The sequence below is a fragment of the Lithobates pipiens genome, unplaced genomic scaffold (assembly GCF_037356315.1).
Source record: "Lithobates pipiens isolate NorthernLeopardFrog02 unplaced genomic scaffold, aLitPip1_a1.2 Scaffold_8, whole genome shotgun sequence".
Classification (NCBI taxonomy): Eukaryota; Metazoa; Chordata; class Amphibia; order Anura; family Ranidae; genus Lithobates; species Lithobates pipiens.
Genome location: NW_027507903.1, coordinates 156888364 through 156900250, shown reverse-complemented (window position 1 = coordinate 156900250; position 11887 = coordinate 156888364). Strand labels below are relative to the sequence as shown.

General features: G+C 42.7%; 1 pseudogene; it reads right to left on the bottom strand.

Annotated features, from left to right (window-relative positions):
- Positions 1-7273: 7273 nt before the first annotated feature.
- LOC143964658 (U2 spliceosomal RNA) lies at positions 7274-7356 on the bottom strand (annotated as a pseudogene).
- Positions 7357-11887: the final 4531 nt, after the last annotated feature.

The following is an 11887-nucleotide window of genomic DNA, read 5'->3' as shown; positions in this document are numbered from 1 at the left end:
AAAAAATAAATAAAGCTGAGCTCCAAGATAAGTAAATATTGTCTAAATGCATTTGTCATGTCTTTTCTTTATGGAATCTAGATGTGCTTTCTGTATTTCTTCCAGATCTGTGCAGTAAATCCAGTGTGAGACTTTGCCTTTGTGCAGCAGCTTCCTGTAATAAAGTCCAGTCACTGCTGCTTATTCTCCTTGTGCAGAGTGACTGGTCTTGTCTCCACCTCTTCTATAGCTTTCTGCAAAGAACCTGCAGTGGGTAGAGCCTGACACAGCTCTAAATGAGGAAAGTGAAGAACTTGGCTGATGGAAGGGCTCTGTGTGGTCCCGAAACATTGCCATATGTTCACCTTGTGACCACGAGAAATATTTGGATCCTTTTGTGGAATCCTTGGAGTTCTGATGACCTTTCACATTGATTGTTCACGGTTTCCAGCCTATGGTCATTACAGCACCGCCCATTTCTTGAACGTGTTCATGGGGAATATTGTGTTTAGCCCTTGAGGAAGTCATGTGACCGTGACATAATGCGTAGGGCTGAGCAGACCGGACCAGAAGTGACGTACTAGGAAGTGGAGACTGGTATTTCCTTCATGGTTTACATACAAATTTTATAATTACTACTATCTTTCTGCAAATATATTTTTTACAAAAAAAAAAAAAAATATTTCCTCAGTTTAGGCTGAAATCGCAAAAGGGTTTTTATTGATTGGTTTGCACAAAAGTTATAGCATCTACAAAATAGGGAATATATTTATGGCATTATAATTTTTTTTACTAGTAATGGCGGTAATCTGCGATTTTTATTGGGACTGTGACATTGCGATGGACAGATCAGACACTTTTGACACTTTTTTTAAACCATTGACATTTATACAGCGATCAGTGCTATAAATAGCCACTGATTACTGTATAAATGTCACTGGCAGGGAAGGGGTTAACCTCTAGGGGGCGATCAAGGGGTTAAATGTGTTCCTCAGTGTGTGTTCTAATTGTTGGGGGATGGGACTGACTGAAGGAGCGATTGGTGTTTCTATATACTAGGAACACACGATCTGTCTCTTCTCCCCTGACAGGATGTGTTAAAACATACATTTTTTTTTTTAAATATATATCTCTGTCTATTCAATCAAGGGGGTACAACTGAAAAAAATGGCAGTACCAGTTCACCCTGTGTCAGTTAAATTGCCATGCTCGACATGTTTCACGGATGTTCACCGCTTCCTCAGGAGCTTTTGTTTGCATACTAAGATGTTATAAGAACAGAGACAATATATAATACTACAAAGATAAGAGAAAAGAGTATCAAGTTAATCATAATGTACATGATAAAACATCACATAACATGACCAGATAATAACAGCATAGCAGTGGCAAGTATGGTATCCCTCCCAAAAGATGGCCATGACCCTTACCAAGGGCTGCAGCACCAGCCGCAGTCCAAAATAAGTGGGCCTGCCCCGGCAGGCGCGGGAGCCCCCCACAAGCCAGGAATGGAAGCAGCCGGGAATCTATTAAAAGTGCAATAGATGGTATTATAAGTCTAATCTAGGTCTATTTGCCAATATATAGTATAACAATAACCAAAAACACATAGTAAGGAGTCGTCATACCGAGTGAGCAGCTTCAGTAGACAGCCAAAAATAACTCTGGAGCATTTAACCACTTCAGCCCTGGACCATTTGGCTGGCCAAAGACCAGAAAGTTTTTTGCGGTCGTGCGCCGTGGCTCCCAAACAAAATTGATGTCCTTTTTTCAACACTCATAGATCTTTCTTTTGGTGGTATTTGATCACCTCTGCAGTTTTTATTTTTTGCGCTAGGAACAAAAAAAGAGCGACAATTTTGAAAAAAACGTAATAAATATGTTTAGGCCGATACGTATTCTTCTACATATTTTTGGTAAAAAAAAAAAAAAAAATCGTCATAAGCATTTATTGATTGATTTGCGCAAAAGTTATAGGGGATAGTTCTATGGCATTTTTATTAATATTTTTTTTTTTACTAGTAATGGCAGCGATCTGCAATTTTTATCATGACTGCAACATTATGGTGGACAGATCGGACACTTTTGGCGCTATTTTGGGACCATCCACATTTATACAGCAATCAGTGCGATTAAAAATGCACTGATTCCTGTGGAAATGTGACTGGTAGTGAAGGGGTTAACCATTAGGGGGCGCTGCAGGGGTTAAGTGTGTCCTAGGGATTGATTCTAACTTTGGGGGTTGGTGGGCTACGTGTGACACAACACTGATCACAGCTCCCGCGAGCTGTGTTCAGTGTCCTGTCACTAGGAAGAATGGGGAAATGCTTGTTTACATCAGGGGTTAAACTGGAACCAAATGTATAGCTTCAGTAGATGGCCAGAGATTGCTCTGATGACATAGCCGGCATATGCTATAGAAAAAAGGAGAGGGAATACAAATATGTCCCAATCCATATGGGTAACAGTGCTAGCCTCTAAGGATTTATACAGTATCTCACAAAAGTGAATACACCCCTCACATTTTTGTAAATATTTTATTATATCTTTTCATGTGACAACACCGAAGAAATTACACTTTGCTAAAAGGTAAAGTAGTGAGTGTGCAGCTTGTATAACGTGTATACACGTGTAAATTTGCTGTCCCCTCAAAATAACTCAACACACAGCCATTAATGTCTAAACCACTGGCAACAAAAGTGAGTACACCCCTAAGTGAAAATATTCAAATTGTGCCCAATTAGCCATTTTCCCTCTCCGGTGTCATATGGCTCATTAGTGTTACAAGGTCGCAGGTGTAAATGGGGAGCAGGTGTGTTAAATTTGGTGTTATTGCTCTCCCTTTCTCATACTGGTCACTGGAAGTTCAACATGGCACCTCATGGCAAATAACTCTCTGAGGATCTGAAAAAAAGAATTGTTGCTCTACATAAAGATGGCCTAGGCTATAAGAAGATTTCCTCAAACTGAGCTGCATCACTGTGGCCAAGACCCTACAGCGGTTTAACAGGACAGGTTCCACTCAGAACAGGCCTCGCCATGGTCGCCCATTGAAGTTGTGTGCATGTGCCCAGCGTCATATCCAGAGGTTGTCTTTGGGAAATAGATGTATGATTGGTGCCAGCATTGCTGCAGAGGTTGAAGGGTGGGAGGTTCAGCCTGTAGGTGTTCGGACCATACGCCACACACTGCATCAAATTGGTCTGCATGGCTGTCATCCCAGAAGGAAGCCTCTTCTAAAGATGTTGCATAAAAAAGCCTGCAAACAGTTTGCTGAAGACAAGCAGACTAAGGACATGGATTATTGGAACCATGTCCTGTGGTCTGATAGTGTCCCATACACTAAGGAAGTTCTAGATCTAGCCTTGGCTCTATTAAAAGAGTGCCTCAATTGAGTTCTGGTGTAACCCCTTGCTAAAAGCCTTTCTTGTAGAAGATCAGCTTGTTTCTGGAAGTCTTGGTCTGATGTGCAGTTTCTTCACAATCATATATATTGGGCATAAGGGATGCTTCTGACTAGTAATGGTGGGTAAAGGCTCTGAGCATGGAGTAATGTATTCCCTGCACTAGGTTTCCTGTATAGATCTGTATAGATGTAACCATTTATACCTATTGATATATTGAGGTCTAGAAAAGACACCTGTGTTTCACTAGTGGTATGCGTGAATTTCTTATTGTATCGATTGATATTGAGTTGTTCCAAAAATTAACAGAGCTCTTTAACGGTGCCAGTCCAGATAACCAATAGGTCATCTATATATCTGAATCAGTATTGAATCATGGAGAGCCATGATGAAAAGGTTTCACTGGACAATATCTCTCTCTCCCATCCACCCAGATATACGTTTGCGTAAAATGGTGCACATCAGGTGCCCATGGCTACTTCTTGTATCTGAAGATACAATTGATTCATGAAAACAAAGTAATTCTTTGTCAGGATAAAACTATGTAGATCAAAAACAAAATAATTGAGTGGGCCAGGTGTTTCTATCCTGCTACATGAGAAAGGACGCCGTTACCCAGCGACCCACTCGTGCGGGATACTAGAATACAAAGACATTTTTACGGACTTTAGGAAGGGTATAAAATGTCGGTGTAAGGGGAAAAGGATTCCTTAAATAGTCCAATGTTTCTTTTACTACCAATCCTTCCTGGTAGGCCTGTGTACATAGTACACAGAATTCTCTTTCAAATGTTGAGACCATGTTTATGTTAATCGCACGGTACCAGCATTATTTGTTGTTAATCACATTGTGACACATCAATTGGTATTGTGCATATGAAATCAGAACAATGTTGCCCCCTTTTTCGGAGGGCTTAATGACTACCTGGGTCTGTGTTTTCAGCTGTCTAAGAGCCATAAGTTGTTCATCAGATAGATTAGAAGAAGAGGACTGCCAATGTGCAATCTTCCCACTTTGATAGGATGTAGGTACCCCTTTATATTTATTATTAAATTCTGGCACTCCAACTAAATATACCGCATGTAATCTGGTGAATGTGAGCTGGAGGTTGGACCGATGATTTATCTGAAGCCGAGATTACCTTCCATATCAAGGATGAGACCACTGATGTTCCCACACGTGCACTTATACGTTGTTATCACATTATATGAACTTTTATCTCACTGCTACACTTTATGCACTTGCACTTTATTTGACAAATACGAGAGCATTCATGTAATCTTTATGAAGTAGATATTCACACAGGATATGTGTTATTTTGAATATCATTGTATTTTGTTTGCACTTTATGTTTAGCGCTGCAAATTTTTTATAACAATGAATACATTAATAGTGCCACCTTACATAAGTGTCCTCAGACTCCCACTTTACATTAGTGTCCCTGGAGTTCCACCTTACACCAGAGCCCCCAAAGGCCTACCTTACATCATAGCCATAAGAGTGCCATCCTATATAAGAAACCTCAGATTGCCGCCTTACATCAGTGTCTACAGGGTGCCACCCCAGATTAGTTTTCCCAGAGTGCCACCTCAAACCTGGTGGTTGGCACGAAAAGGCTGTAAAAAAAGATCCCCGTGTCACTGGCTCTGAACGGCTTTAGCTTGTGTGGTGGGGTGTGTGAATAAAAGTCACATCTGATGTGCACCATGATGCCATCCAGATCTGCCCCATAGCTTAATCTGAGGTTGAACCCAGCAGTTCACAAATCGTCTACCTCCAGAACTGCCCATGTACAGTTCAGAGCTGGCAACAAGCAGATCTTTTTAGAAGTGCTTTTCTACTGTCCAGGGCCGATTATGAAAAAATGTCTGTTTTTCACGAATTATTAAAGTAAAACTATGGACAAAACTTTTTTTTTTTTCATTTTGGATAGAGCAGGGGAGGGCTTTAACGCCTATCAGATTTTTTTCGCCATCTCTGCCCATTGCAGATATTTCGCTTCACTTCCTGTCCCATAGCCAAGCAGGAAGTGAGAGGATATCTCTGCAAATTAAAGGCATTTTTTGGGGACCCTCAGCTCACCAGAACTGGTATCCCCATTGGAAGATTTCCCATTTATTACTTTTATGGGTACAACCCAAAATTTGGGGTTGTCTTTTTACTATCACTTTCAATGCTAATGGATAACAGGACAAATAGAGAGGGTGAATCTCCTTAATGGGGACACAGACCGCAATATAAATTGACAGGGGCTCTAATCCCTCTCCACTCTATCCAAAACTAAAAAAGAAAAAAGTTTTGCATTTAGTTATACTTTAACACTAATAACCCCCAGTTAATTTATTTTAGCAGGGGCTCCCTGAAACGTGAAAATTATTTTAAGGGTTACTCTGGGGTAAAAAGGTTGAGAAAGACCGAGTTAGTCCTTCTGCCTTGTAGCACTGGGGTTCTAATTTGAATTCCAAACAGTACCTGTATAGAGTTTCCATGTTCTCCATGTGCTTACTTGAGTTTCCTCCCACAAAGAAATGGTAGATTAAATAGCTCCTGGCTAAGCTAGCTCTAGTATGTGTTTGTATGCATATGAGGCAGGGATCTTAGATTGTAAGCCCAAGGGCAGGGACTGATGTGAATGTACAATATACTAAGTGCTGCACTGCCTGTAATAAATAAATAGCTAGGTGTGGATAGTTTGCTGTGTTCAGAGGTGGGTAAACTCTGCCTCTGGACACAGCAACAGGCTGTGCATTCTGCGCCAACCCTAGACACAAACTGTTTGCATTTAGGGTCGGTCGGAGGCTCTATTGACATCAAGTTTTCTATTGAAAAAGCCCATGGCGTGCAAACACACCCAAAAAACTTCCACCCGGTGCATAAAAAAAGTGCACACACATAAAGAGTGACACACTAAAAAGTGCAGACGGGTGCCTGATGTCCTCCAAAAGAAGGACCATACCCTGATCCCCCGGGGCGTTAGGCTCCAGACAGGGACTGAGGTACCAGACTCAACGTGTGGGCCCCCGGACGAAACCGGAAGCCCTCCTTTCCCCGGGAGGACTGCCGAAACAGAACCTCCTAGGTACTTGGTACTGTGGGGGCTTCCCCGAAGGTAGGCCCCCCCTCATGGAGATTGGACCAAGCCAGAAGGCCTATGTCCGCTCTCCCACAAGACGTTCAGGATTGGTCCGAGGACCGACACCCTACTAATCAAACGTGAAGTGACAAACAGTGACAAACACACACAAATAAAATAAATAAAAAGTGAGGAAGGGATAGTGAAGAGGAGAGTGAAAAGTGACCATCGTGTAATACAATGGCCGGCCCTCCGGCCAGGAATCAAAAATTCCTCTGGTCCTAGCCAAAAGGCCGGGCCCTAGAGGCAGGTGTAAAAAAAACGTGTAATGGTGACGTGACCTAGGTGCCTAAATCAAAGTGCTGACGCACAGTGAAAGAAGGCACCCCTGGACTGCCACTCCAGGGGCACATCACCATGGGCTTTCCAACAAAAGCATCCCTGGCCCCCCAGCCCAGACCACAACAGCCCCCACCCTAGTCAGGAAGGTATGGAGATCCAGGAGCTTAGTGAGACCCTTTACCATCAGGTCCACCCTCACTCCCATCACTCCCACCTAATTACATCCAGGACGTACTGGCCGCTCCCCCCACACTCCAAAAGGGGAACAAGCGTTCCAGTCCCGAAAAACTGACCGGAGCTAAAGCTGCCACAATCCAGGCCAAAAGGCCAGGGTCCCCTCCCCTGGCTTCGATCAGTGGTTCTCCGTCCCCATCAGGAGGCTTCCCGGACCGGCTACAAACCAGTCCGGGTCACCTTTACACCAACAGGCTTTGCATAGCAACCGCCACCCCTGCTCCACCTCGCCGTAGAGCAGGGACGGTAAACAAGCGCCACCTATTGGCAACTGATAAGAACAGATACTACACTTGATCTTAGCCAAAAGGCCGAGACATCAAGTGCTCAGATTGGCGGCTACCTGGGAAGAGCAGTGGTGCTGGCCATTCATTTGAATGTTGTACAAGTGTGACAGCTGCTTCTGTTCACTCACAGTGTGTGCAGGCCGCATTTAGAACCACCAGAAAAAATCTAGATTACCGCAAGTGGACACACCTGTGCGGCTGTTTGAATGTATCCTTGTGTATATACTGTAGGCATCATTAGTCATTACATATGTTGTGTAATGAAATGCCACCATATTTTGTTCCCTTATTCCCACACTGTTGACATTTTCAAGATTTTATGTAGAAACAATCTTATGTGTAAAAGTCTGGTATTTTACTAGGTCACTTCTGACTTATTTGTCAGAAGGTACATACCTCAGACAATAGGTCGGTTTTAAATTATTTTCTGGTGAAGTGAACAGTTTGCTTTGTTACCTCACATAAATTATATCATTAAATTGTCAAGAAATGTCAATAAAAGAGCCCAGCTTTTTATGTGCACACACCTAGGGTGGAGCGCTCCTCATCTCTGGTCATTAGTGTAACCAGCTCACAGATAAAATGACTGTAAAGGAGCAATGTGACAAGTATTTTTATGAAGGACAAGACATGCCTTGCCTAATAAATGTGCATTATTTCACAGCATGACGCAACAAGACACACACAATACTATCAGATACTCTACACATACTGACAATGTGTCCTTCCCTAAATATACATTCTCTATATAAACTGTATTTCTTTATTGGAACATACATATTTACATCATAAATTGTGTTACTGAACTCAAAGGAAATCGCTAAACTCACAGCTAAAATGTTGATACAGTATTTACTCTTACCAGCCAAAAGATCCGTAATTCTTTTACAGTCAGTCTTGTGATCCAGCCACCCCTGATAGACAGCATAGGTAGGTTGGTGACCTCCAAAGCCACTTTATTTATAAGCAAATATGAATACCAGCCCTGAGCCCACAACCACTGGAAGTCAGAGGCCACAAAGTCTGCCCTTTCCGGCCTGTACTATCTGTTCTCTTTCAGTGTCAAGCCCAGAGTGTGACTGCCATATCCTTCAGTGCATCCTCATGAACTACCACTACTCCACAGTGCTCTGGTCCCAGTCCACTAGAGGACTGCACCTTACATCCTTCTGAAAGGGTAACCAATCAGTCTGAGAAAGGGACCTTGCAACTCTGGAAATAGCTGTTTGAATAATGAATATGTGCTGGGTTAGGCACATGCTACTATTGGTGAGAGGGCAGTACATTCTGCAGTCAATGGTGTAAATTCTGCTGAGGGGGTGACAGCCAGGACCAGGCATCTGGAACCTGCTGATTGCAAACCATTGGGACCAGACTAGCTACCTGCCAGGAAGTGGTGAGCTGAACTACACTTCCTAAACGCCCGCCGCACACTTTTAGCCTAAGTAGAGACTGTTCCTTACTAGGCGCCAAGTACTTTCTAACACCTCGAGGGGTACCCCTGCACTAGGAACACATACACCCTTCTGCTATTGGGGTCGTATGCATAAGGTGTACACCGGGACCCTCTTTATTCCTCTGGATTGCATGATACCATGTAGAGAATCTAGTCACCTGGTTGTAAGATAAAATATAAAATCTTTTTTTAAATAAAATATTGAAATATGTAATATATAATCTTTGTAACATATTGTTCATGATTTGATTTATTAATATTATTTTGTCCCCATCTACACCTATTAGCTATCTGTATGTATATAATACAATGACAATAACAGATTAAATAAATCACTATTAAAGAATAAAATTTTTGCTAAATAGGCGGAGGACTGGAAATCTTAAAGCTGAACTGATTAAACTATTTTAGAATGTTTTCTAAGAAGCCCTGAATCAGGTGTGTATTATGTAACTATGTAGGGTTAAAGTCAGAGCTCTACTATGTATGTTTTAGGGCTGTGACCCAAAAAATATTGAACACCAACTGGCAGCTATGTTTGGCTATTGGCCACTTTAATGTGACAGTGGTTGATAGTAACAGCCTTGTCATGGGGTCATAGGAAGTGTACATTGAACATGAAGGGGCACATCCATATTTACATTTTTTTGCACCTGCATATGCATTCCATCATATGAGTGTGAGCGTACTTACATTTACAATAAAGCGTCTATATAGGGGTCCATATAGTGAACTTGGAGTTATTCACTTTACAGTCAACAAAGAGGACAAGGGGGCACTCTTTACGTCTAAAGGAAAAGAGATTTCATCTCCAAATACGGAAAGGTTTCTTCACAGTAAGAGCTGTGAAAATGTGGAATAGACTCCCTGCAGAGGTGGTTCTGGCCAGCTCAGTAGATTGCTTTAAGAAAGGCCTGGATTATTTCCTAAATGTACATAATATAACTGGGTACTAATATTTATAGGTAAAGTTGATCAGGGGAAAATCTGATTGCCTCTCGGGGGATCAGGAAGGAATTTTTTCCCCTGCTTTAGCAAATTGGATCATGCTCAGTTTTTTTGCCTTCCTCTGGATCAACTGTGGGTATAGAATTGGCTATATGGGATTGTATGATATTTTTTTTATTTTTTTGTGGTTGAACTGGATGGACTTGTGTCTTTTTACAACCTGACTAACTATGTAATAAAGGGCAGTTATCCAATAGCTAATCTAGCGCCATGACACGCACTAGTGGATAATAATCTTAGAACATCAATATTTTCCCAGCTTTTTGTGAAATTTAAGTAGTTCAAGTTCAGTGAACCTAAATTAGGACAAAGGTAAACTACCAGAGGTTCAAAAAAATTTAGGTTTCCACATGATAGGTTGGGAAGGCACACCATGACCTGGGCCACCTGGACCATATTCCATAACTCAAAGGAGTTCCAAGTCATGCTTCCCTCCTGAGTTGGGCCGTCCAAGGTTGGAAAACATGTTGGCGCAAGGTGGAGAGCATTTCTCCTCGTCCCTTCCCCTCACCTTTCCTTTAACTCCCCCCTTTTTTTGGCACATATACTGTCCCATTTTTCCCTTTACTGTTTAAGGTCTGAATTTCCATCACGTGGTGCATGGTCTTTTGACTGCTCACAGTTCCTATCGCTTGGTTTTACATATTTTATTGAATGTAGTCTGATGCAAGTTCCTAGAACACTTCAAAGCACTGCAACACCATATCCTCATACCTGTTATGTTGTGGTGTCATACTTCCTGCAAATTCTGATGGATGGGGTCTTTTGGTTTTGTTACTTGGCATCTATAAAATTTGATCAAACAAAAAAAAAAAAAAAAATTTTGTTTTCAAAGACTGAATAATAATGATGATTTTAAAAAGGCATTTTCAGGAAACAAGTAGTGTGTTAACAAATTACAGCTCTTTTGTATCTAAAGTAAATTAAACAGTAAAAGTGCAAACAATTCTTATTAAGGGTCCCAATATTTATTGATTTCTAAAAGCAGTTTTGGAACAAATTGTGTTAATATACCCTCTGGAATATTATTTGGACAGAAGGTTATATGTTGTTCTCATCATTTCAAGAAAATGAAAGAAAGACAGACCTTTATAATCCCAAATATTGTAGGTACTTTCTTAAGACAAATTGCAAATTAAACCCAAGTGTTCATGCAGTGGCGGTGCGTCCATAAGGGCGCATGGGCACCAGCCCCTCTCTCCAGCCACCCCCTCTGTGACCAATGAATAGATTCATGCATAGCATGAATCTATCGATGGCTGCCACTGTCACCCCCTATTCAGACGCCCGGCCCCTTTTTGTGCACTGGGCGCCTGAATTACAATGGCGGGGGTGTTTTTAAAGCACCTGATTAGTGCCATAGGCTCTAATAGGCTTCAAAATAGGTGAACAGCGAGCGTCATGCTTGGTGCTCGCAGTCCACTCAGGTGTGTTAGAAAAGCAAAATTAATATTCGCTTGCCTTACACTGAACTGCCTCTCCGCCAATCAGGTGCACGGGTCTGTTACCCGTTACCAGATTGGCTGAAACGACAGGCGCTGGCTGTGATTGGACGCCTATCAGGCGGAGAGGATGGGAGGAGACGCATGGAGAACACCGCTTGCCGCCGTGACCCGCTGCCCCACCAAGACAGGGTAAGTGCTGGGCAGATGACGAGAGGGGGCGGGGGGGGGGGTCACAGTGGTGGCATTCAATGTCAAAGTGGCAGCATTTGATGGCACAGTGGAAGCATTCAATGGGCACAGTGGCGGCATTCATTGTGCACAGTGGTGGCATTCGATGGGCACAGTGGTGGCATTTGATGGGCACAGTGGCGGCTTTTGATGGGCACAGTGGCGGCTTTTGATGGGCACAGTGGCAGCTTTTGATAGGCACAGTGGCAACATTCGATGGGCACAGTTGTGGCATTCAATGGGCACAGTGCCAGCATTTGATTGGCACAGTGGCTGCGTTTTATGGGCACAGTGGCTGCGTTTGATGGGCACAGTGGCTGCGTTTGATGGGCACAGTGGCTGCGTTTGATGGGCACAGTGGCTGCTATCAATGGGCACAGTGGCTGCAACTGATGGGCACAGTGGCTGCCACTGATGGGCACCATGGCTGC